Below are 24,103 nucleotides of genomic sequence, written 5' to 3' on the forward strand. Positions count from 1 at the left end.
GAGATAGTGGCTCTTACAAAGAAAGGTGGGATGGCCTCTACACTGGTTGTCTGATTTGTGCTTTTAGGCATAATACAAGCAAAAATCAAATGTTTACAGAGTGTGCCCTTAAGACAATTCAAGAAGAAACACTGTAAAAGCTGGATTTGGATTTCAAATTCTAATTCTTTAGACTCACTTCATCTTGAATACAATAAAAAAGATAATGGGGATGTGCTATGACAGTGGTTCTCAACTGTGGGCGATTTTCCCTTCAGGGCCCCCTTGGTGATATCTGGAGACATTTTAATTCACAGTGTCACAACTGGGGTAGGGAGGTAGGATAAGGGAGGGAATTCCACTGGCATCCAGTGGATTGAGTCTGGGGATGATACTATGAACAACCCCTCACACCAAAGAACAATCCAATTCAAAACATCAACAGAGCCAAGGTTAAGAACCTCTTTTCTGAAAGGCAATGCTACTCAGGTCAAATTACAGCTTCTCTTCAGTGGTATGGGAATTTGTTCCCTAACAGAAATACAAAGCAACTGCAACTTTTCCTTCCACCCAAACTCTACTTTTTCCTTACAACTCCTTCCTTCCTGCCTGGCCTAAGGCCAAGCTATTCATGGAAAAACAAAATGGTGCAAAACAAAAATAGTATAAAGGTCTAGTCCAAAATATTTGAGTGCAATTTCTTGCTAGAGTTTTCTACCTCTGGCCATGAAATATTTTGCAGAAGGATTTTATTGATGACGTTATTTCGATATTTTTTTGTAAAGCCATGGATTGAAATGAAACTAAGTATGTGTTTTGGGGGCTAAGTATAACAGAAGAAAAGAAAGGAAATCCTTTATTCTAATGAAACTAAGGTATAATTATTACTCATTAATTAGACTAGGATATTTGGGTTTTCTCAGTGCATTTTTTTATTTTTAAATTTGAATTCAATTAATGAACATAGAATGTACTTCAGTTTCAGAAGTAGAGTTCTGTGATTCATCTGTATTATATAACACCCAGTGCTCGTTACATCATGTGCCTTCCTTAATACTCCTCACCCAGTTACCCCATCCTTCTACCGCCGTCCCTTTCAACAACCCTCAATTTGTTTTCTAGGATTAAGAGTCCCTTATGGTTTGTCTCCTTCTCTGATCTCATCTTGTTTTATTTTTCCCTTCCTTCCTCTGTGACCCTGTTTTATTTCTTAAATTCCACATATGAGTGAGATCATATGATAATTGTCTTTCTCTGATTGACTTATTTTGCTTAGCATAATATCCTGAGAGGAGGATATTATTCGTTATCTTAAGAAGAATATTCCTTATCTTAAGAAAACTTACTTTACAGATTTGAATATTGCCTTATGTGTCAACTAATAATGTGATATATTTAGAGAGCCTAAGAAAATAATCGATTAATAATCAATTTAAGATTTATATGCTACTTAAAATTTTATGTATCAGATAACTCTGCTTAGTCCTATGTTGGTCATCTCATGTCAGCCCCAGGTACCCATTTAGCAGATGTGGAAAGTGAAGGCTCAAGATGGTGAACTTATTTGCCCACGTTTACAAAGCTGGTAAGAAGCAAACCAGGATTTGAATTCATGTTCTCATGCTCCAACCAAATCTAGAATTATTTGTACAAGATGATTCTGCTTTGGGACGCCTGGGTGGCTCAGCGGTTGACTGCCTTTGGCTCAGGTCGTGATCCCGGGGTCTTGGGATCGAGTCCCGCATCAGGCTCCCCGTAGGGAGCCTGCTTCTCCCTCTGCCTGTGTCTCTGCCTCTCTCTGTGTGTCTCTCATGAATACATTAATAAAATGTTAAAAAAAAAAAAAAAAAAAAAAAGATGGGCAGCCCTGGTGGCTCAGCAGTTTAGTGCCGCCTTGAGCCCAGGGAGTGATCCTGGAGACTCGGGATGGAGTCCCACTTTGGGCTCCCTGCATGGAGCCTGCTTCTCCGTCTGCCTGTGTCTCTGCCTCTCTCTCTCTCTCTCTCTGTGTCTCTCATAAATAAATGGATAAAATCTTAAAAAAAAAAAAAAAAGATGATTCTGCTTATCTCATCATCCCTGTTTCTAAGAGCATTCAAGAAATGGAGACCCGGGATCGAATCCCACGTCAGGCTCCCGGTGCATGGAGCCTGCTTCTCCCTCTGCCTGTGTCTCTGCCTCTCTCTCTCTCTGTGTGACTATCATAAATAATAAATAAATAAAAATTAAAAAAAAATGCTACAAACTCTTACTATAAAAAAAAAAAAAAAAAAAAAGGGATCCCTGGGTGGCGCAGCGGTTGGGCGCCTGCCTTTGGCCCAGGGCGCGATCCTGGAGACCCGGGATCGAATCCCACGTCAGGCTCCCGGTGCATGGAGCCTGCTTCTCCCTCTGCCTGTGTCTCTGCCTCTCTCTCTCTCTGTGTGACTATCATAAATAATAAATAAATAAAAATTAAAAAAAAATGCTACAAACTCTTACTATAAAAAAAAAAGTCCTATTGTTGATTTTTGAAATACAGTCCCAAATAAAATCAACACATACATTATATACATATACTACTATATTAATATATTATGTTCATTATAAAACATACTCAAATAAAATTTTTTAAATGGATGAGATATAGAACAAGTAGAAATAAAAGTTCTGATACTGTATTCCTACACCTACCTGGATGGTCGTCTTTAATACTGCCCAGATTCTCCCACCCGCTTTGGAGACCCCTGGAATAATGGGGTCAGTTCCTCTTTGGTGTATGCATCAGACTAAGAGACCTGGCCTGTATCAGTGCCTCCTCAGATGTCCCATGAGAAATGGCTTTCGTCAGATCAATATTAGAGTCCAATCCCAGTTCAGACGCACACTTAAAATCAAATAACGCAACAGTGACAGGAGAGTACAACTTTCATCCATGAGAAAAGTGTGTGCAGATTGTGGCAGGAAGAGGACTTCTGTGCCTTTATCATCACCAAGATAACTATGTCGTGTGTGACAAGGCGGATACACTACGCACAAGATTGAAAGCTTCCCAGCACTGGGTCCCCAAGCCCTTTATCTCAGAGTCCCAAGGAAATAGGCTTATAATTCTTCTCCTGTGCTTCCTGCATAGAAATCATTCAATAAAACATGTACTGGGGCCACTCACTGAAAATGAAAAATGATTCTACTGTAAAGAAATCTTGAAAAAAAATAAATCTTGAGGACATGAATTATATGCAGAAAGGCAAATTCTAAACATGCCATTTAGTTACGTTATTTAATTTGACTGTGAGACGTCACTAAAGCTTCTTGAATTTTCTCCTGTTTTACTTCTTACCAATACCCTCACTTCCACCCTTTGTGCCGATGGAGCCCTATCTCAGCTGGGACTGAGGTAAGGTGAATAAAATATCAACATTTTAAAAAAGATTTTATTTATTCTTAAGAGACACAGAGAGAAAGGCAGAGACACAGGCAGAGGGAGAAGCAGGCTCCATGCAGGGAGCCCGATGCAGGACTCGATCCTGGAACTCCAGGATCATGACTTGAGCCAAAGGCAGAGAGGCTCAACCACTGAGCCACCCAGGTGCCCCAAAATATCAACATTTTTAATGACAGAGGAGTCTATCATTTAGCTTTCATTTATCATTTATCATTTAGCTTTGGGATTGTAGAAATAATATCCATTCTATCTCATTTCTCCGGTTAGGCAAGAAGCTACTTTATTTAACTCTCTGATGTCCTGAATGAAAGTAATCCTTTAACCCCACCCCAGGTAACAGGAAAAAAAAAAAAAATCCTGTTTTTCAGTCTGCTCCAGTGAAAACACTTTCTGTCAAAATATAATGCTTCTATTTGGCCACCTTGCAAGGTCCGTAATCCCTACAATCTTTGACTCCTAGAAATGAAAGAGATAGTACATATATTGGATGTAATTATTTTCATCTCAATTACTAGATGGTTTAATGGCTAAGTGGCTAATTTAGTTCTTTTAAATGGGGAATGTAATGTGAGGATTCTAAGATATCTAATTACACAGAGGACAGGAATGCATTGGGCCTAATTAAGAATCATGGATTTAAAAGTTGTATCTGTCATTCTGTTCGACTTCTGTGTCAGCTTCTTTTCTCTATCTATTGGCAATTTCTACCACTCAGATCAATTTGGGGGAATTTGGCCAGCAACCAGTAGCAGTTTGTATAGTCTCAGTTTCAGCCACCAGAAGGCTGATACTAACATTTTGATTCCAGTTCTAAAATTCCATGAGGAAAAAACCTCATATTGGCCCAGCTTGGGAGTTCCTATGCCTGAACCAGTCAACACTGGTCCATGGACAGGGTTAGATTGTATGGATTTGGTGATTAGTAGTATGGTCCCACTGTAACCACACATATGATGGAGTCGAAGGAGGGCAGATCCCCTACTAAGTGGGAGCCTGGCAGGAGAAAAAAAATCTGTATCTGCGCAGAAATAATTTAGGCCCAAGTCTTTCATATAATAAATGATGAAAATGAGGCTTAGACAGATGGGTTGACCAAGGCTAGTCAGAAAGCCAGAACTGGATCCCAGGTCTTCGGAGTGCCAGATTCGTGTTCTCTTATTCAACAGACCTTTCCTGAGCATTCAATGGTGCCAGGCCTGGTTTCAGGTGCTCTGGTGGATTACAAGAGTAAACAACAGCCACAAAAATCTTTGTCCTCACTCTACTGCTTGCTTGTTAGACCCATCAGATTATCTCCAGATCTTCCTTCTTCTGAACAGCTCCTTTCTTTATCACTGCCCCAAATCTTCCTTACTGAACACTCCAGAATATATCTCAGTCTCTCTGCCTCTTCATTGCTTTCCCATATGCCAGTTGCTTCCAACATTAGTTTTTTCTAGAATCCACATGAAGAATGACTACTCTGATTGACACCCAGTCATGAGGTGCACATTTAAACATACACAAGGTCTCTGAAAAGGTAGGGATGTTTTCACCATACAGGAGCCATGTTGTAGGTGGAGAGGAAAAAAATAAACACCTTTAGATTGTAGTTATAATGCCTCATTTACTACTTTCCCTCAAAGAATGAAAATTTATATGTAACAGCTGCAAGTTCTTTGGGAATTTTTATGCAACTTCAAGAAGGAAGGAAAATTAAGGAACAGATGTTAAATTGAGTCTTGGTTTATAGTCAGACATCACACTTTCCATTTGCTAGTTACGTGACTTTCAGGAGTTCATTAAACTTCTCTGTGCCTTAGTTTCCTAATTTACAAGATTGGGGACGAGACAGTTTACTGAAATTATTTATACTTTGTTTTCTTGCTATGTTCTCTAAAAGATTGGAGAAGCCATTGAACTATAGAATCCATTCCAACGTCAAAATTCCACATTTTCATGAAAGCAAGTCTTTTCACTATGCTTTGCAAAGATGAATAGCCCTTGAACTTTACCATTTGTACACAGATCCTAAATGATCTAACTATGTTCAGCAAATCAACCAGATTTCTTAAAACAAGATGGCTTTGTCTCCCAAAACCAAAAAAATGTGTATTTTGGTAGCCAAGAACATCTCATACTGGTCTTATAAGGAAAAATGCCACCTTTCCAAATGATTTCTTCTGTCCCTCCCTATATTAGAAGGCTGAGATATGGTATAAACAAATAAGTGATATTATTCAGCATTCTCCACACATTTCATTTCACAAAAATCTAAGAAAAGAGCAGTGGGGAGGAAATGTATTTCATTATTGCTCCCTAGATAACTCCAATATGCCTACCTGATTAATTTTTTTAGGTCTGCTTTATTTATGTTTTTTTAAAGATTTATTTATTTATTTATGATAGACAGAGAGAGAAAGAGAGAGGCAGAGACACAGGAGGAGGGAGAAGCAGGCTCCATGCCGGGAGCCCGACGTGGGACTCGATCCCGGGACTCTAGGATCGCGCCCTGGGCCAAAGGCAGGCGCTAAACTGCTGAGCCACCCAGGGATCCCCTGCTTTAATTTTTTTAACCTGGTCAATGCATATTATTTTTTGTCTGGTGCCAAAACAGTTTCACATTGAATTCTATAAAAAATAATATTGGATCCAGCATTTCCACCCTGCCTTGTGTTCCCTTGACTACCAGAGACAGCAATGCCTTGATGGGCCCTAAAAGGGACGGTATGTGAAATGTGCCAGTTCCCAGAAGCAGCATAGAGCCCCTGTGGCTGGATCCTAGATAGGCATTCCTGGAAGCAACCACTCAGGAGAGCTACTTTTAGCAACAATAGCAGCTAAGATATGATACAGGACATGAGGCTGTATCTTTTCTAAGTATCTTGAATGAGCCACTGTTTGTGGGTGCCTCCTGAGCTGATGGCTGAATGCTAGTCTTCATGTAACATAGCCATCAGTGTTTCCCCACTCAAAAGTAGCAACAGAGAAAAACTTCTGGAATGGCATCTTGGCAACAGGGGTCAAAAGTCTTAAAAACACACAAAATTTATCTCCATAATTCTCCTTCTTAATAATTTGTCCTAAGAAAATAAATATGTAGTATAATGGCTGATACATAGGAAACATGCAATAAATGTTATGTATTATTATAAAAGTCATCACAGCTTAGTTTATAATAATGAAAACTAGATTGAACCTAAGTGCCCAAGAAAAAGAGATTGATTAAATAAATGATATCATGTCTATATAATATACTTTTAGGGCAGCCATTAAAAAGTATGTCAGTGGTTTCCAGATTTGGGTATGCATCAGAATTGGCTAAGGAACCTGTTAAAAATGAAATTTCCCAGGCCCCATCCAAGATATTCTAAGAATAACTGGAAAGATCTATAGGTAAGAGAGAAATTAGGTTTCATATAAAATCAATATATTTAATTATACAATATATATTATTTAATATAAGGAATTATATAATATTAGGAATATTACTTTTGCTTGAAGGAGGATTATTTATATGAAAGACTTGATGACTTGTCTTAGTTTCTCTCACCAAAAAATCCATCTATTTTAAAAGGAGCCATTTAGATCCTTCAGGTCATGGAAAATTGCTTTGACTTGAAAGCTCTATCTCATTCAACACATTTCTTTAAAGGGGCATTACTACAGTGCCTGGGTGGCTCAGTCGGTTGGGCTTCTGCCTTTCACTCAGGTTATGGTCTTGGGGTCCTGGAACTGAGTCCCACATCAGGGAGCCTGCTTCTCCCTGTCCCTCCTCCCCCTCATAGTGTGTCCTCTCTCTCTCTCTCTCTCTCTCTTAATAAAAAATCTTAAAAAAAAAAATAAATGAGCATCACTATAAAATATTTATTCCCCAATCCTCCAAATTATGTAATCCTGTCTCTCTATAGATAGATAAATAGATAGATATCTTTTAATAAAGCAATAACATTTTCCTTCAAGAGCAGAGTCCATTTGGAGTAATATTTCACATTTGGGACCATCTTTCAACCTGCCTTCTCTGTGTATGTTTCCATAACATTTATATTACAGTGAAAGGTAGTTGGAAGGCTGTGACTGAGTATAGTAAAAATGTCTATCACCTCTGAAGATTGTTCCAGCCCTAAGATAAATAACTATTTATCTATAATTCCTGTTTTGCTCACAGAAATATGTACGCTAAGAAAATGGCCAAAATAGTGTTAAATTGATTAAACAAGGAGGCCATCAGACTGAAGTGGTTCTAATGCCTCATAGTACCTGCTGAAGCAAACTAAAACCTAAGCCTGAAATGCCTCAAGGTTAAAAAATCAAAACCAAAGGACAACCACCTACAAATAGCCAACGTGGCTTTTCCAAATAAAGCAAACACTTAAGCTATAGCCAATCAAGTCATTTTCCTGCTTTGCTTCTGCCTCTCTGTAGAGTTTTTCCACTAGCTCTTGTAGGTAAAGCACTCCTAACCACTTCCGGTTTGTCTCTGCCCAATTTGAATTGATTTTTTGCTCAAATAAATGCTTAGAAACTTAATATGCTTCAATTTACCTTTTATTCTTTTTTTTTAAGATTTTATTTATTTATTCATGAGAGACACAAAGTGGGGGGGGTGGTGGCAGAGACACAGGAAGGAGAAGCAGGCTCCATGCAAGGAACCCGACGTGGGACTCGATCCTGGGTCTCCAGGATCAGGCCCTGGGCTGAAGGCGGCACTAAACCGCTGAGCCACCCAGGGGTCCCCCCTTCAATTTACCTTTTAGCAACAGTAATCGTTTTCTTTTAGACATAAACCATCACTCCAAAAATTAATATAATGATTCTATTGTCATTGGAAATTCCAGGGTATTCCTTTTTTCCTGGGTATTCCTTGCCTGCTTATCATTAGTATCCCAAAACAGGGAGCTGACCCAAGAGCCTCAGAGTGACTCAGGGAGTACTGATTTTTCACGTTTAGGAAGAGTGTTAAAGTCCTAGTTTCTTATTCCTTCCCACACAACTTCTGCAATAGCAGCTTGCAATGATACAAACATATTTATTACTTAGTTCTCATCCTGTAAGACAGCAGCCCATTTTACAGATGAGGAAATCTCACCCCAAGAAGGCTAAGATATTTGCCCAAGGTCACACAGTTACACACAAATAACCCATAACCACTCTAACAGTCTTCACGTGTAACCTCTAATCCCAGATTTTTTCCCCCCAGCTCTTAAGTATACCAGTTTGGGCTGACATGTGTCTCAACTACCTGAGAAGCTATAGGTGAGGGAGAGGATACAAGGGACCTCTGTGGCAGAGGGAAGTGCCTCAGGATAAAACAGGAGAACATTCTTAAGGTGGTTGGGAATGCTGCTTGGGATCCCTGGGTGGCTCAGCAATTAGCGCCTGCCTTTGGCCCAGGGCGTGATCCTGGAGTCCTGGGATTGAGTCCCACATCACATCAGGCTCCCTGCGTGGGGCAGGCTTCTCCCTCTCCCTGTGTCTCTGTCTCTGTGTGTGTATGTGTCTGTCATGAATAAATAAGTAAAATCATAAAAAAATAAATGCTGCTCATCTCTGCCTGTGACTGGCTAATGGCCCTCAGAAAAGGTATTTCATTTTCCTGAACCTTAGTTTCCTGTTCTGCAAAAAGCTGATAATTCCACTTTCATTATGTCCTCATAATGAAATAAGATAATATATGCACAATAGACACAGAGAAACCTTAGCTGTCGTCTGTCCCCACCTCCAATCAAAGGAAAGAAAGTTGAGATCTTTGAACTAACCAAACTGAAAACCAGGTCCCTGAGTAGACTTTCCTAAGGACTGGAAAAACAAAACAAAACAAAGCAACACAACAAAAACCTAAAAATAGATGGCAGTTGTAAACAATACTTTTAAATATACTTTTACTACATTTTTTTTTTTACTTTCTTCCTTCTCCTTTTCTTCCTCCTCCATGTTCATTTTCCCTTCATTTCTCAATACAATGCTATTTGAAAACCTCCAGCTTTGACTCCACTCGGAGGGAAGAGGAGGTTTTAACTGAGGCCAGAAATCTATGGAAAGCCGAGTGCCCTGGGGGACATCCCAGCTGCAAAACAAAAACACAAAAGCTGGCTGAGCTGGGAGATGAATATTCTAGAGGGAGGAAGTGTTGGGGATGAACGAAAATTGCAGATTCCTTCCAGCCTGGGATTGACTTTCCCAAGTTCTACTTTTCTTAGACCGTTGATTTATTTACTGGAAAGTTGCCCTTTGCCTAGGCCATCTTACACTTCACTTTGTGTTCCCTTAGACTCATTTCTATTGTTTCAGGCACATTTGGCTCATTTGCCATCCAAATTGCTGGTCTTCCTTTAGTTCTATCTTTGCTGCGAAGGGGAGGGAATTGTCCTTTGAGGACAAAGAGCCCTGGGCTAAACTTCAGCTCACTATGTAGACTGGTGAGTTTGGGCAAATCACTAGGCCCTCTAACTTCGTTTGTAAAGTGGATGTAGGAATAGTGACAGCCAGAGGCACCTGGGTGGCTCAGTTGATTGAGCCGCTAACTCTTGATTTCAGCTCAGGTCATGATCTCAGGGTCCTGGGATCAAGCCCTGCATTGGGCTATGCTTGAGGATTTTTCTCCCTCTTCCCCTCCCCCTGCTCTTTCTCTCTCTCCCTCAAATAAGTAAATAAATCTTAAAAAGAAGAGTGACAGCCCTAGACGTTTGTTTGATTGACCTAGCACATATAAAGCACCAGCAGAAGAAGGGAGCCTGAGAAGTATTTATGTACTGAGTACTCGGTTTAATACGAATTCAACAGATGAACTATATGAATGAAATGAAGATATACCATCCGTCAGGGCAAGAGATACAGCAAAAGGCTTACTTCTTTCCAAGAGGTTGAAAAATTTTGATGTTTGAGGTTATGTTTTAGACAAGAAAAGGAAGCACAGAAACATGAAAATAAATACAGTGGGATATCCTGAATAGTTGTCATTGTGGTTAAGACATCTTATTTACATAAATGATTTTTGATTGTCTTAATTACCTTAGCAGAGTACCATATTATTTAATAAGTTCAAACAAACAAACAAACAAACAAACACAGGGCTTGGTTCCCATGAAACTAAAACAAGTAATTTGAAACAGAACAATTCCATTTTAAAGACTGAAGGAATACTTAGATTCCTCCCCTTGAATTAGCAACTTTTTGGGTAGATGAGGCTACCTAGCAGGTACATTTTTGCCTCTACGTAATTCTTTGTTTTCATTCTAAGTGACTTGTTATTTCATAAAATTTAAAATACTAAATAAATATTTTATGCATATATCATGTACGAGGCACCTGGGATTGAAAAATGTACAAGCCACTGTTGTAACACTGGAAAATAAAGATAAGATTGCAAATGTCTTGAGTGCATGGAAATTGCTACTCAAGTAATGTAGTCCTGCTCACTTGTGTTTATTATAAGGCTAGAGAGTGATCAATCTGATCATTCCTTACTGTGTCCTGGTAATGGAAGGAACTCTGCGTCCATATGTATTTTCCAGGTTGTTGGTTTACTAGGTTAGGCGGATATTTATTTTCCAACTTGTGAATGACAGCAAAAATTTATGCCCTAGAGTCAGAAGCTTGGGTGAGCCATTTGCTAGGGCCCTGAAAACCACCTTTCTCTGTCACACAAGCAGTTGTTGTAATCAAATTGGCTCTATGCCTAGAGCAGGCTGTGTGACTCAGTGACAGTTGCAATCAGAGCATGGAGTTGGAGACAAAGAAGTCATAGATCAGGAAATCACAGTGACGATGCCCAATTGGGATTGGATGGTTTTATATGAGTGGAGGGTTTTTTTTTAGGAATGTTTTTTCTTTGTATATCATTCATCAAAGACAAGTTTAATCCTGTTACTTTTGTGTGAGATTTAAACAACTTTTTGTCCTACTAATACTCTAGTCGAGTGATTCTGTGCTAAGAGAGAGCCCCAAATATTATAACAACCATTCAGCATTTCCAGTGACTTCAGATCCATGCTTGGTAAGGGCATACATGCCTACTCTCACTTGAATTAGATCCACTTCTTGAAATTACTTTGATTTTAACATCCACCTCAGGCTACATCCAATTCATTCTAGTGAAAATAGAATTAATTTCCAAGAGAAATCTTAAATCAGAAGTTCTCAAATATTTTGAAGTCTACAATGTGTATATTTTATTAAAAGACGATCAAGCACTTAACGTTCATATCTAACTAGTTATTGTAGTTATAAATATATATGGCAAGTGATAATAAAGGTAGTTTTTAAAGATTTTTTATTTATTCATTCATGAGAGACAGAGAGAGAGAGAGAGAGAGAGAGAGAGGAAGAGAGACATAGACAGAAGGAGAAGCAGGCTCTCCATAGGGAGCCCAATGCAGGACCCAATTCCTGACCCCGGGGATCATACTTTGAGCCAAAGGCACACGCTCAACCACTGAGCCACCCTGACGTCCCATTAAAGGTACAGATTTGTAACTATTGATTAACTGCAAGGGAAAGGTGTAAAAAATTATAGAAAAAATGGATAAAGGTGGGAAGTTGTGGTTATAATACAATTTATTTCTTCTCTTCTACAATACCAGTCAAACAATATGGTCAAACAATGTGTAACTACTCTGGTAATCTCAGAGGCATTGTCCTTATCTGGTTGGGAACTGCACTATAGGGTAAGGATGAGTGTAACCTGGAGACAGTAACAGAGAGAGGTGCTAGATTCTGAAATAATATCTTCACATAAACTTAAAATATTAAACATATGGGAGCAAGTACTTCATGCTATATTTGGTGTGCTTCTGGCATGAAAATACTCTCATAACCCCTTATCATGGCTGTATGGGTCAGACTGAAAAAGCCATTGAACAAGGCCAGGGGAATTGTAATGCAATTTGAGACAGATGTAATTGTGTGAAGATTAGATCATATCACCTCAAAGTGAAGAGATATATTTTTTTAATTTTTATTTATTTATGATAGTCACACACACAGAGAGAGAGAGGCAGAGACACCGGCAGAGGGAGAAGCAGGCTCCATGCACCGGGAGCCCGACGTGGGATTCGATCCCGGGTCTCCAGGATCGCGCCCTGGGCCAAAGGCAGGCGCCAAACCGCTGCGCCACCCACGGATCCCTCAAAGTGAAGAGATATTACTTGGGGAAAGAATTGAGGGAGAGGGAGAAGCACTGTAATTCAGTTGACCAGGTACTTAAAATGAAGACTTATGTGACTGGATCACTATATCAGGATCTCCCACCCCAAGAACCATATACCATAATAAACTTTATTTTTCATTCCTTCCTCCCAAAGGAATTTGTTTTTGTACTGGTTCATTGTTTGAAGATGGAAATTTTGTGTTTTATTAGGAACATACTTGTCTGCATTGAGCAATGTCTCAATATCACTTGCAGAAGCACCATTCAATCAATATTTATTGAGCAACTATTATATTCTAGATACTTCTTCTCTAGGTTTTGGAAGACAATGATGAATAAAATGGATAATGATGCCTCTCCCAATAGAACTTATATTTTAGCATGGGTGTTTGACAATAAATATTAAGTCTAATAAGTAAGTAAATTAAATAGTATGGAAAAGTAAAACAGTATAACAGGATATAGACTGAGAGGATGGGCCTCACTGAGAAGGCAACATGAGCAAAGACTTAAAGGAAGTGAGAGTTAGACTTGTAGCTATCTGTAGAAATGGCATTTCTAGAAAGAGGGAATAATCAGTGCAAAGGTCCTACAGTCCTTATTTTCACATGGCTCATTGTTTACTTATAGAGTATGGCATGCTACTCACGGAGAGGTTATTTTATTCTACTTTATGGAATTGGAAGAAAGATACACCTTTTCCCAGCTTTCTATCTGGGATTCATAACCCCTGATGCCTAAAATAATTTTTGGCTTAGAAAGTGATTGTGACCACTCTTGGTCATATTTTATGGAGCTTGCCTACCTCCTTCCTTCAACATGTATGGCATAGGGAACCAATTTGATTGTGGGGTATTATTTTTTTTTTCCTGTTAAAACCTTTTGGGAAGGAACAATCATTGCACACCATCTATATCTATCAACTATAAGATATATGTATTTAAGAATAATTGTGTCCCCAGAAACGTAACTGAACTTGGAAGCATCATAACTACATTAAAAAACACTGCATAATAAATGATTGATATGGAATACACACACCCCATATACATTTTTTCCTATGTGACATTTTGTTACAAAATCTATTCTTTTTTTTTTTTAAGATTTTATTTATTCATGAGAGACACACAGAGAGAGGCAGAGACACAGGCACTGGCAGAGGGAGAAGCAGGCTCCATGCAGGGAGCCCGACATGGGACTCAATCCCATGGGTCTCCAAGACCCTGGGTCTCCAGGATCATGCCCTGGGCCAAAGGCAGCGCCAAACCGCTGAGCCACCCAGGCTGCCCACAAAACCTATTCTTGGTAGTATTTAAAGTACGTGTGATATGTGACGTATTGGTACTGAATGTTTATTATTTACTCTAAAGATTTATTTACTTTAAAGATTTTATTTATTTATTTGAGAGAGAGAGAACAAGCAGGGTGGGAACAGAGGGAGAAGGAGAAGTAGACTTTCCACTGAGCAGGGAGCCTGATGTAGGACTCGATCGCAGGACTCTGGGATCATGACCTGAGCCAAAGGCAGATGCTTAACTAATTGAGCCACCCAAATGCTCTTGTATTAAGTATTTATTTATTTATTTATTTATTTTAGAATTTTTTAATTTTTATTTATTTATGATAGTCACACAGAGAGAGAGAGAGAGGCAGAGACACAGGCAGAGGGAGAAGCAGGCTCCATGCACCGGGAGCCCGACGTGGGTTTCAATCCCGGGTCTCCAGGATCGCGCCCTGGGCCAAAGGCAGGCGCCAAACCGCTGCGCCACCCAGGGATCCCTTGTATTAAGTATTTAATAAGCAATTTCAGATGCAGAAATGCTATTTCATACCATATAATATTGTGGCATCACTGATATAAGTGAATCAATAATATAAATCATTGATATAAATAATTAAACATACATATGCATGTGTGCTCATGAGCACATACATGTATAAGGAAATAAAAAAGAGACTCATTCCAATTTAGGAAATATAAATAGAAACAAAAGCACACATATCACTTGCCCAGACAGAAAAATGCATAATTAGGCAAACCACAGAGATCATTAACAAATATTTAATGGGCACCTACTCTTGGTGGTCCTGTGGCAGGGGTCCTTGTTCTACTGCAGAACTTGAATTAATTCTGCTTCCGTGGGGAACACAATGTAACCACCACTACCACCATCACCACATACTGAGTGCTTATTACTTATCAAGGAATGTTCTAAGTGCACGTACTTGCATTATTGTATTATCGCAATATTGCATCATTTAACTCTACACAGTAGGTACTATTATTATCAACCAATGAGAAAACAATGGTTTGAAGAAACTAAGAAACTTGTGTAAGACCTCAGAACTAATCAATTCTAGATCAGGGATTTAAAAGCAGGTATTGTTTCTAGGGCTTGCAGTCTTAACCACTGTAGTGTGTTGCTTGAAAAGGATCTCAGAAGTAGTGTGAGAAGACTGAAGTTAAATGAGACCCAAGTTTAAATCTTATTTCTGTTTCTTATGTGGCCATAGACAAGTTATTTAATCTTGGAGACTCAGAGATTAATAGTATGAATACTATCAGCTAATGTATAGTATTTGTAGTGCTACAGTATCTATATCTATAGATATGGAGATCTATAGTACTCCCATTTAATAGATAATAATATTTACTTTGCCCGAATTATCATAAAATTAGAGATAATGGACGTACCTGTCACATGGTTGCTACTCAATAAATGACTCAGTAAATAGTTGTGATTTAACTGTTATCTCTGAGTCTAAACAGAGTCACAGAAAAAAACTAATCCAAACTCAGAGTGCACCTAACTTTTCCTTTTTTTCACTAACCAGAGCTACTGGTGGTGATTTACTTGGTAATTTCTAGAATCAAGTGTAACCATTGCTGGAGGAAAGACCAGGCAGTGCATTTTGCACAACTCTGGCATTTTGCACGACTTAGAAAATGAAGACCGTTAATTTAATTTACACCAGAGTTTTGGCACCGTGTAAAGTCTTCCTCTGGAGAAAACAGACAACAAGCTAATGTCCCAAGGAGGGAGAAACAATTAGCTAATTCATGAACTAAGGTTGTAGTTACAGTGTACTCTTTTAGCCAAAGATAGTAATTTGTTAGCTTAAATAACACCAAACCAAGATTACCAATGTTACTAGAGAAAGTGCTCCTTAAGGACAGGTCGAGCCCTGCATAATGAAATTGAAATCCAGAAATGTTTGGGATGCTCAAAGATGTTAGGATTTTCACAGATGATTTTGCAATAAAGATAGAATATTAAGCCTGAAACAAGGCATTATCCTGAACAATAGGAGTAGAAACAGATCCTAATTAATGGGTGGTTTTTTTTTGAGGTGATAATATGATGTCAGAGCTGGAAGGGGTTTCAGAGCTCCTTTATTCACATACACACACACACACACACACACACACACACACCGTTTTTGTTTTGTTTTGTTTTTTAGTAGAAACTGAAAACCAGAGAAAGGAAATGCTGGAGCCAGTTCCATACAATACAGTAAAATATTTCTCATCTTGATTTGCTCCTGGGTGAGGTGACTGGGCTTAGTGAGAAGCATAGTTTATGGGGGCTCTTAAAGCCAGGGGCCTTGCTAAATTTAGACTTGGTTCCTGCTTATGTAATTTTCCTTGTGTTTTCAATTATTTATACGAATATATTATTTATATGTCTGGAACTTGTGCTTTTAGCACTCAATAAACAGGAATAATTTATAGGATTATGGAGTGCTTCCTGTCCTTACCTTTCAGAATATGTTCTTTTGCATAGTTAATTAATTGTTATATTAGGTTGTGCACAACAGTCTTGTGGTGATATTTAACCAGCCAGAGAGAGCTATATTAGAATCCACCTTTATTTTCATACTCAGATTCCAAAAACCCAGGTTAATCATCCTATCAGCCATTTCCCTAACAGGCTATCTACGGGGGTGTGGGGGGGGGGCTGGAGGGGGTGGTGTGGGGGGGCCGGGCTCAATGACATGACCCAGCAAATCACGTTCCTTAAGGAGAATCAGACCAGATTGACAGAGCAAGCAGGCTTCTGTTTTTTTTTTTTTTTTAAGATTTTATTTATTTATGAAAGACACACACACACACACACACACACACACACACACACACACACACAGAGACAGAGACACAAGCAGGCTCCATGCAGGGAGCCCGACGTGGGACTCGATCCTAGGTTTCCAGGATCACGCCCTGGGCTGAAGGCAGGTGCTAAACCGATAAGCCACCCAAGGCTCCCAAGCTTCTGGTCTTAAATAGAAGCTGCTTCTGCTTCAGGTTTTTCTTCATTGCCTCTGCTTTTATTTATTTATTTATTTATTTATTTATTTATTTATTTATTTATTTAAAATCGAGTTCTTGACATGCTCCTTCCTCTGTCTGCTCTCATCACTTGTTATCCTTTTGCTGCCTTGCATCAACCATGGATACCTATGTCATCCTGGCTTGTGGGCCTGGGTCTGGATTGTCCCAAAGAAAAGAATTCCTGATTTTTTTCCTCTTTCCCTACACTTCCAAGATTCCCTATATCTGATCCCCTTTGTTCTTGGTTCTCACCTTGTCTTGGATTTCTGAGGGTCTTGCCCTGTAACCCACATGACTGAACAACAGCTGCTAGGAAGAACTTGTATGGAAAGAGGTCTGACAGGGTTAGGGCTGGGTGAGAGGCCAGTGTGCGGCCTCTGCTTTGCCCCCTTTTCTTCATTACCTCTTCAGCATTTCCCAGAGCAAGTGGGAAGAGGCCCTCAGGTGTTTTTTCCAGAGCCTGGAGGGATACAGCTGATACAGCTCTGTAATCAGTTTTTAGGAGAGTAAATGTGAGCTACCTAAACCTTCCCTCTGTGGAAAGGGAGGACAAACTCAGATGGGCTGTCATCTTTGCTACTGTCTCTCAGAGGCATGATGAGGTCTTCGGCTCTGGCTTAGGCCTTGGACCATGGCCTTTCCTAGGTTTCTTCCATCTCTGTTGGAGCCACCAGGTAAGCAGCCCACTCTCAGACCATTTAATCTGAAGGCAAGAAGTAACCTTCCCACAGTCATGAGTGTTTATGAGGATAGAGATCAAATATGTCATTGACATGAAAGACTACTGCAATATAAACGAAATAATTCTTAGGAAAAGTGTTATTGAGGGAAATTTCTCCTTTCTTTCTTTCTTTCTTCCTTTCTTTCTTTCTTTCTTTCTTTCATTCTTTCTTTCTCTTTCTTTTTCTTTCTTTCTTTCTTTCTTTCTTTCTTTTTCTTTCTTTCTTTCTTTCTTTCTTTCTTCCTTTCTCTTTTTAAAAGATTTATTTATTCATTTTAGGTGGGAGGAGGGGGGGTGAAGGGGGAGGGAGAGAGTTATTTAAGCAGACTCTGGAACCCAAGGAGAAGCTTGATCTCACAACCCATGAGATCATGACCTGAGCCAAAATCAAGAGTTGGATGCTCAACTGACTGCCCCATCTGGGTACCCCTCTTTTTTCTAAGCATTGCCAATAATTTGTTTTCTACCTTGTGACATGAAGCATAGTAGTCAATCATAATACTAGGTGTCCAAATATGTTGAATGAAGGATCAGTGGGTAGATGAATGAGCATCTCACTGAAGATGTGGAACTCTCCAGACCAGAGCCTGTTCACACTGGGAACTTCTTGTAATACTTTGTATACATGTCAGAAGCCCTGACAGCAACTTTAAAACCATAAGGGATGCACCTGGCAAGGTACTTTGTTGCGTGGGACTGACCGGCCATGGCACTGGATGTCTGGAGCCTACACTTTGGGCTATTTGTTCTCTAGCATATTTCATGGATAGATGCCAGAAGGTTCTGGTGCCCTTTGGTGCCAACCAGGTGGCCAGGGAGCCCGACCCAGTCCTAACTGATTAGGCCTTTTAGGTGGTAGTTAACTGTGTTAAAGGAGAAGGAGGGACACTTGGGTGGCTCAGTGGTTGAGCATCTGCCTTTGGCCCAGGGCATGATCCTGGAGTCCCGGGATTGAGTCCCACATCAGGCTCCCCGCATGGAGCCTGCTTCCCCCTCTGCCTGTGTCTCTGCCTCTCTCTGTGTCTCTCTCTCTGTGTCTCTCATGAATAAATAAAATCTTTAAAAAAAAAAAAAGGAGATTATTCTGAGAAATATAAATGCCCTGGGGCAAAGAATTTTCATACATTAATCTGACTACAAAATGTGTTTTAGCTCCATATTTAAAACATCTTAAATTTTAAGAGTGATTTATGTTTATCATAAAAGATGCAAAAAGTATGGATGAATAATAGTAAAGCCCGCCACCTGTGTAAAGCCCTAGTCCCACACCTGAGGAAGCTCAGCTGACAGTTTCTTGTTGATCTTTTCAAAAAGTGTTTAATGTACGTAGAGGTGTATCAAATGGGCTGAACGAAATGGGGGTGAAATCAGAAAAGTTGCTTTATTCTTCGCCTCACATACACCCTTCAAACATGTGCTACAAACCCCCTTGGATGTTAGATCCTGTAGCTTCTCCAAACAGTCTTTCATTTTCAAATAGATTTAAAAGGTCAATCTGATCAGTCACAAGTTGCTTCTGGGGGTGCAGGTGGCTCAGTCAGCTAAGTGTCTGGCTTCGGATCAGATCCGCATCCCAGAGTCCTAGGATAGGGCCCTGCATCCGGCTCCCTGCTGAGTCTGCTTATTCCTCTCCCCTGCTCGTTCTTTCTCTTCAGATCTCTTTCTCACGCGTGCTCTATCTCTCTCAGATAAATAAATAAGTTGTTTCTTATATCCAGTTAAATTTTTTCTTTCCTTCCCCTAAGTTTAGACCTGATTCTGGTTCAGAGGCCTCCAAGGAGAAAGAGTATGGGATGTGGCTTTTTACTCCCCTTCACCCTGCTTTTTCACACCCCCCTGGGCCCCTTGCTGAACCTTGCTGCCTCCAGCCCTTCCAGGACAGGGCTGCAGAGGCCATATGAGAGGTAAAAGGACAAGGCCTTGCTCAACAGGTGCCGTGTAATCAGACATCTATGCCCTCTGGGAAGTGGCTACCTAAGGCTGGCTGCTTCTTGGGGTGGTTCTCAGGATTTATTCAGACGCTCTCTCCGCCCGATAAGGGACTCTGCTCTCTGTTCTCTGAACTATTCTCTGTTGTGGAGATGCTCTCTTAGCCTAGCCTCTCATGACTCTCCAAGCTCTCAGATTCCAGCTTGTTCACGCTGGGAACTCATGCAGTTCAGTTCTGCGGCTCCCCTCCTCTCCCAGAATGTTTCTGTTGGGGTTATCTTGCCCCAGAGCCCTGCCTGCTGGGGCAAGATCTTTCCAAGATGGCACTAGTCGGGCCACCTTCTAGGGTGATCACTTGGCCTCTGGGAAAACCGACATTGTTGCCCTACCGAGCCCTAGAAGAATGGCCACTCCCACTCTTTCTTTGCTCTGCCCTTACACGTCATTCTAGACAACCACTGGCCTTTAACATTTCCTAGACAAGAGGCAGCCCCCTCATTCTGTTCCCCTGAGTTCTAGGGAACACAGATTAAGCTCACCTAAGGGCTCTCTCAACCACATTCTATGAAAAGAGAGGCATGGAGGGACCTTTTGAACTTCTGCAGATTATCAAGCAATGAGATGGGGGTGAGAGGTTTTTTTGTTTTGTTTTGTTTTTTCCCTCTGTCCGGCAAGACTTTTCCTCTCTCAGGGGGTTTCTTTTTTCTCCCTGTCTTGGCACTTCATTCAGCCTCCCTCCTAAGAAACAAGATCCATGGAACTAAATACTATTAGACCAAAAATGCTTTTCCAAGCTCTCCTTTTCTTTCTCACTCTAACATCCTCTTAGATAGAGGTTGAAGGTGGGTGATGAGCTAAGAGTCACAGTATATTTTGTTTATGTTTTTGGAGGTCTGAATGGATAATATAGTATCTCTATTTAGAATATGGGATGGGAATATGTCTCTTACTATTATGAATGTTGAAACCTCAGCCCAGATCCTGATAGAATAGGAAGTCTAACACACCACACACACACACACACACACACACACACACACACACAGAGTTCTGGGTATTGTAGATCTTTTCTTGACCTCAAATGGGAGTGTAACTATGTTTATTGTTATAGAGCTTTTCTTAAGGACATGTCTTAGACTATGGGACCACTGGAGCATTATATGGCTGTTTCCAGATTTCTGTTATGACAAACGATGCTAGAGTGAAGAGTCTTTGTATCCTTTGAGAGTATATCTGCAGAGATAAATTCCTAAAAAATGAATCATTTTGAATTCACAAGTAAAATTTTGATAGATGTTGCCATTTGCCAACTTTTATGTTTTCACTCTAACCATTAGAACATAGAATGCCCATTCTCCACACTTCTACTAATCAGGAGGTTTAAGAAGCATTTAAGTATTTGTCAGTTTGGATAGGTAAAAGATTTGGCATATTAACATTATTTCAGTTTCTACAGTTTCTTTGTTTTTAAGATTGTATTTATTTATTCATAAGAGATAAAGAAAGAGAGGCAGAGATATAGGCAAAGGGAGAAGCAGGCTCCCTGCATGGAGCCCGATGCAGGACTCAATTCCAGGACTGCAGGATGACACCCCGAGCCGAGGGCAGACACTCAACCACTGAGTCCCCCAGGTGCCCTAGTTTCTACAGTTTTTATTTCTACAATAATTAGCATGGTGGAACGTCTTTCTATACATTTCTTTGTCTTTCAAATCTTTTTTCTGAATTGCTTATTTATTTCCTTTGCTCATTTTTGAATTCCTGATCTTCATAATGATTTTTAAAGAGCACCTTCTATGTTAAGGACATTTGCTCTTTTCTGATAAGTGAAATGAAACATTCATTGCTTCTAGTTCTTCTTTGACATGTTGACTTTGTGTGTATCTCTTATTTTTTTCCTGTAAAGAAGTTTTACAATTTTATGTAGGTAAATCCTTTAGTTTTTCCTTTGTAGCATCAGGAATTTATGACATCTTTGAGAAAGTCTCCAAGTTTCTAAAAATATTCACCCATTTTCTTCTAGTGTTTTTATGCATTTTTTAAAATATTTAATTATTGATCCTTTAGGGTAAAGTGTGAGCCTCATTTTGCATCTAACAAAGCACACTTTTTCCTTCCTGGATTTCTTTAGTTCCTGTTTCTCTTCTTCATCTCACTGAACGAAAATCGAAGTTATACTCAGAACCCCTCTTCAAACACATGGCTTCTCACAGAGTTAAACCCAAAGACAAATAAAACAGGCAAAGCGTTTTTTGTTGTTGTTGTTGTTGTTGTTGTTGTTTTAAATTATGCCACTGCCCACTTTCCAGGATTCTTAGCCTATCTCTTCTAGGCATCAGTCCCTTGCACCCGTATGTATTTTCATGACAGTTCTAATGTATTTTCAAATCCAATGGTGAAAGAGGTAAAATATTTGCTCCTCCCCATTTTTACAGTGGAAGCCAGGAGAGGGGAAGCAAAAGGCCCAAGGTCACAGAGCAATTTAAGGTGTTGAAATGCAAGGTTCTGAGCCATCTAGCCAGTTGCACTAACCATCAGACAACATCACGTACAAAGGACAGGTAGAAAGCATTCTTCTTCTGATTGCATCATGCACCGAATTACATAATCCACAACAAAAACAGCTAGAGGGCATTGGACGGGGTAAAGCTTAGCCCATTAAAATGCACAGATGTTTCAGTGAATTGGGGAAATGGCCTGCTCGTAGAGATCATATATAATATTTGACAATGTGAGTCAGACTTGGGCATCATTCAAGATTAATTTTGTGCCCTTAATGAAATAGCTGATTGTTTTGACTTGTTCTTCTCTGCTTGTTCCGAGTTGCCTGACAGTGTGTTATAGAGACAGTTTTGCTGTTCTGAAGCTCTGTTCTCAAACGCTGAATTATGGAGTCCATTTAGAAGTTCAGAAGATCTGTTTGGAGAGGCAGGAATCCAGTAAAGCTTCTAATTTTTCCATGATGATTGATGGATTTGGAGCACTCTTAAGGGGCGGCTGTATAATGCTAAGTGTTTAGCATGTGCCAGCTTTGTCACCTTATGTGAACCCTGTAACCACCTTTTATTCCAACCTCATCGTCTCAGGCTGCCTCTGAGGGAAGGAGAATTTCTGACTTTGGATGTTGGAAGAGACCAGAGGGAGGGTGGGCAGGGGCGATGAGGAGGCACCAAAGAAAACTTGCCTGTGTCTTAATTACCTGGCAGCTTCCCTTGCTTTAGTCTCAGAGGTCATTGGATTTCTCCCAGAAAAGTTGTTTTGTAAAGGGTGTGTGGAGTAGTGTAGGCCCTCTGGTGAATAAGATACTCCTTCCTTCCCAGCAACAGGATATGAGAGAGTTCAGCACCAGGAAGATCCCCGTGTCCAAAATGGTGGGGAGAAGTCGGAAATGGTCTCTGTCTGACCAGCTGCTATTTTCTCTAAAATCAAGTGGTTCTGGGGATTGGCTCCCGCACCTCATAATACTGGGAGACTATGTTTAATCCTAGGTGCCTGAAGTTCTTCAGTTAGTCTGTGGTTTATGTGGTCAATGCTGACAGCACCAGCTAAGTTGGAGTTACAGGCAGTGATTTGCTTGTCATAGAAATGGTTCATTCCTTGATGTACTTTCAAGCACTGTGTCCTATGAATCCTGTTGGCAAGAAAACTATCCTCCACCCTAGCACTTAGTTAATAAATATGGCTTGAAAAGCAGCCAAAAATGCATATGTTTTCTGTGCTGTTAGATTTCTTCATGAAAGGGAAAAGCTCTTCTGAATGTGGTGCACAAAAGATTCTATTAATTAGGAGAAATTTGAATGTCTCCCTATAGAATAAAACAAAAATAGTAGCCTACATCACTATTCTATCAGTTCCTTTGTTGGATAAAGTTTATTGCTCTTGCTTTTAGCGGAGGGATTGCCTCTCTGAGCCCTCAGTTGTCTTTCTTATCCGTGCACTGTGCACACACGACTATTCATTAATGTCAACAAGACTTATGAGAGCATATCCGGTGGGGTGGAGGCAAGGGGACTAGATCCCAAAGTCAACATCTTCGCAATACATTCCAAGATGAAAATGATCAGAGTCCCATTACTCTTCAATGACTGCAGAAAACAAAATAGAGCATTCAGGACACAGGTTAAAGATGGTGCAGAAGACTTTCATTTTCTCCCCCTGAATTGTGTCATATATATGCCAGACTCTAAAGCATTCCAAGCCAAACTTTTCTCAAGGTATTGTAGGATAGGGTCATTAGAGATCACTTGGAAGTAGAAATTCTCAAAAGAAATGTAAGCTTCCAGGAAGCTGAAGGAGCAAAGAGCAGCCACTCAGGCAGGAACCAGGTGCTAAAGATTCTGAAGCACACATGAGGGAGTAAAATCAGATAAGGAGATGTGTGTATTGAATGAAGGTACCAGGGAGGGGTCTTTGTGTCTCAAGGAGACAGAGTTATTTCTTAGCTACTTTCTGCCTTGATGAGTTTGTAGTTATACTGAGGAGGGCTCCTAAGAAAACCTTGTCCCAACTCCAAGAACAATGCCTTCAGTACACTCCTTTCCTCCTTTGTTCACTCCACTGTAAATTTTGCATGCCCTTGAAGATTGACACTCC

The sequence above is a fragment of the Vulpes lagopus genome, chromosome 2 (assembly GCF_018345385.1).
Source record: "Vulpes lagopus strain Blue_001 chromosome 2, ASM1834538v1, whole genome shotgun sequence".
Lineage (NCBI taxonomy): Eukaryota > Metazoa > Chordata > Mammalia > Carnivora > Canidae > Vulpes > Vulpes lagopus.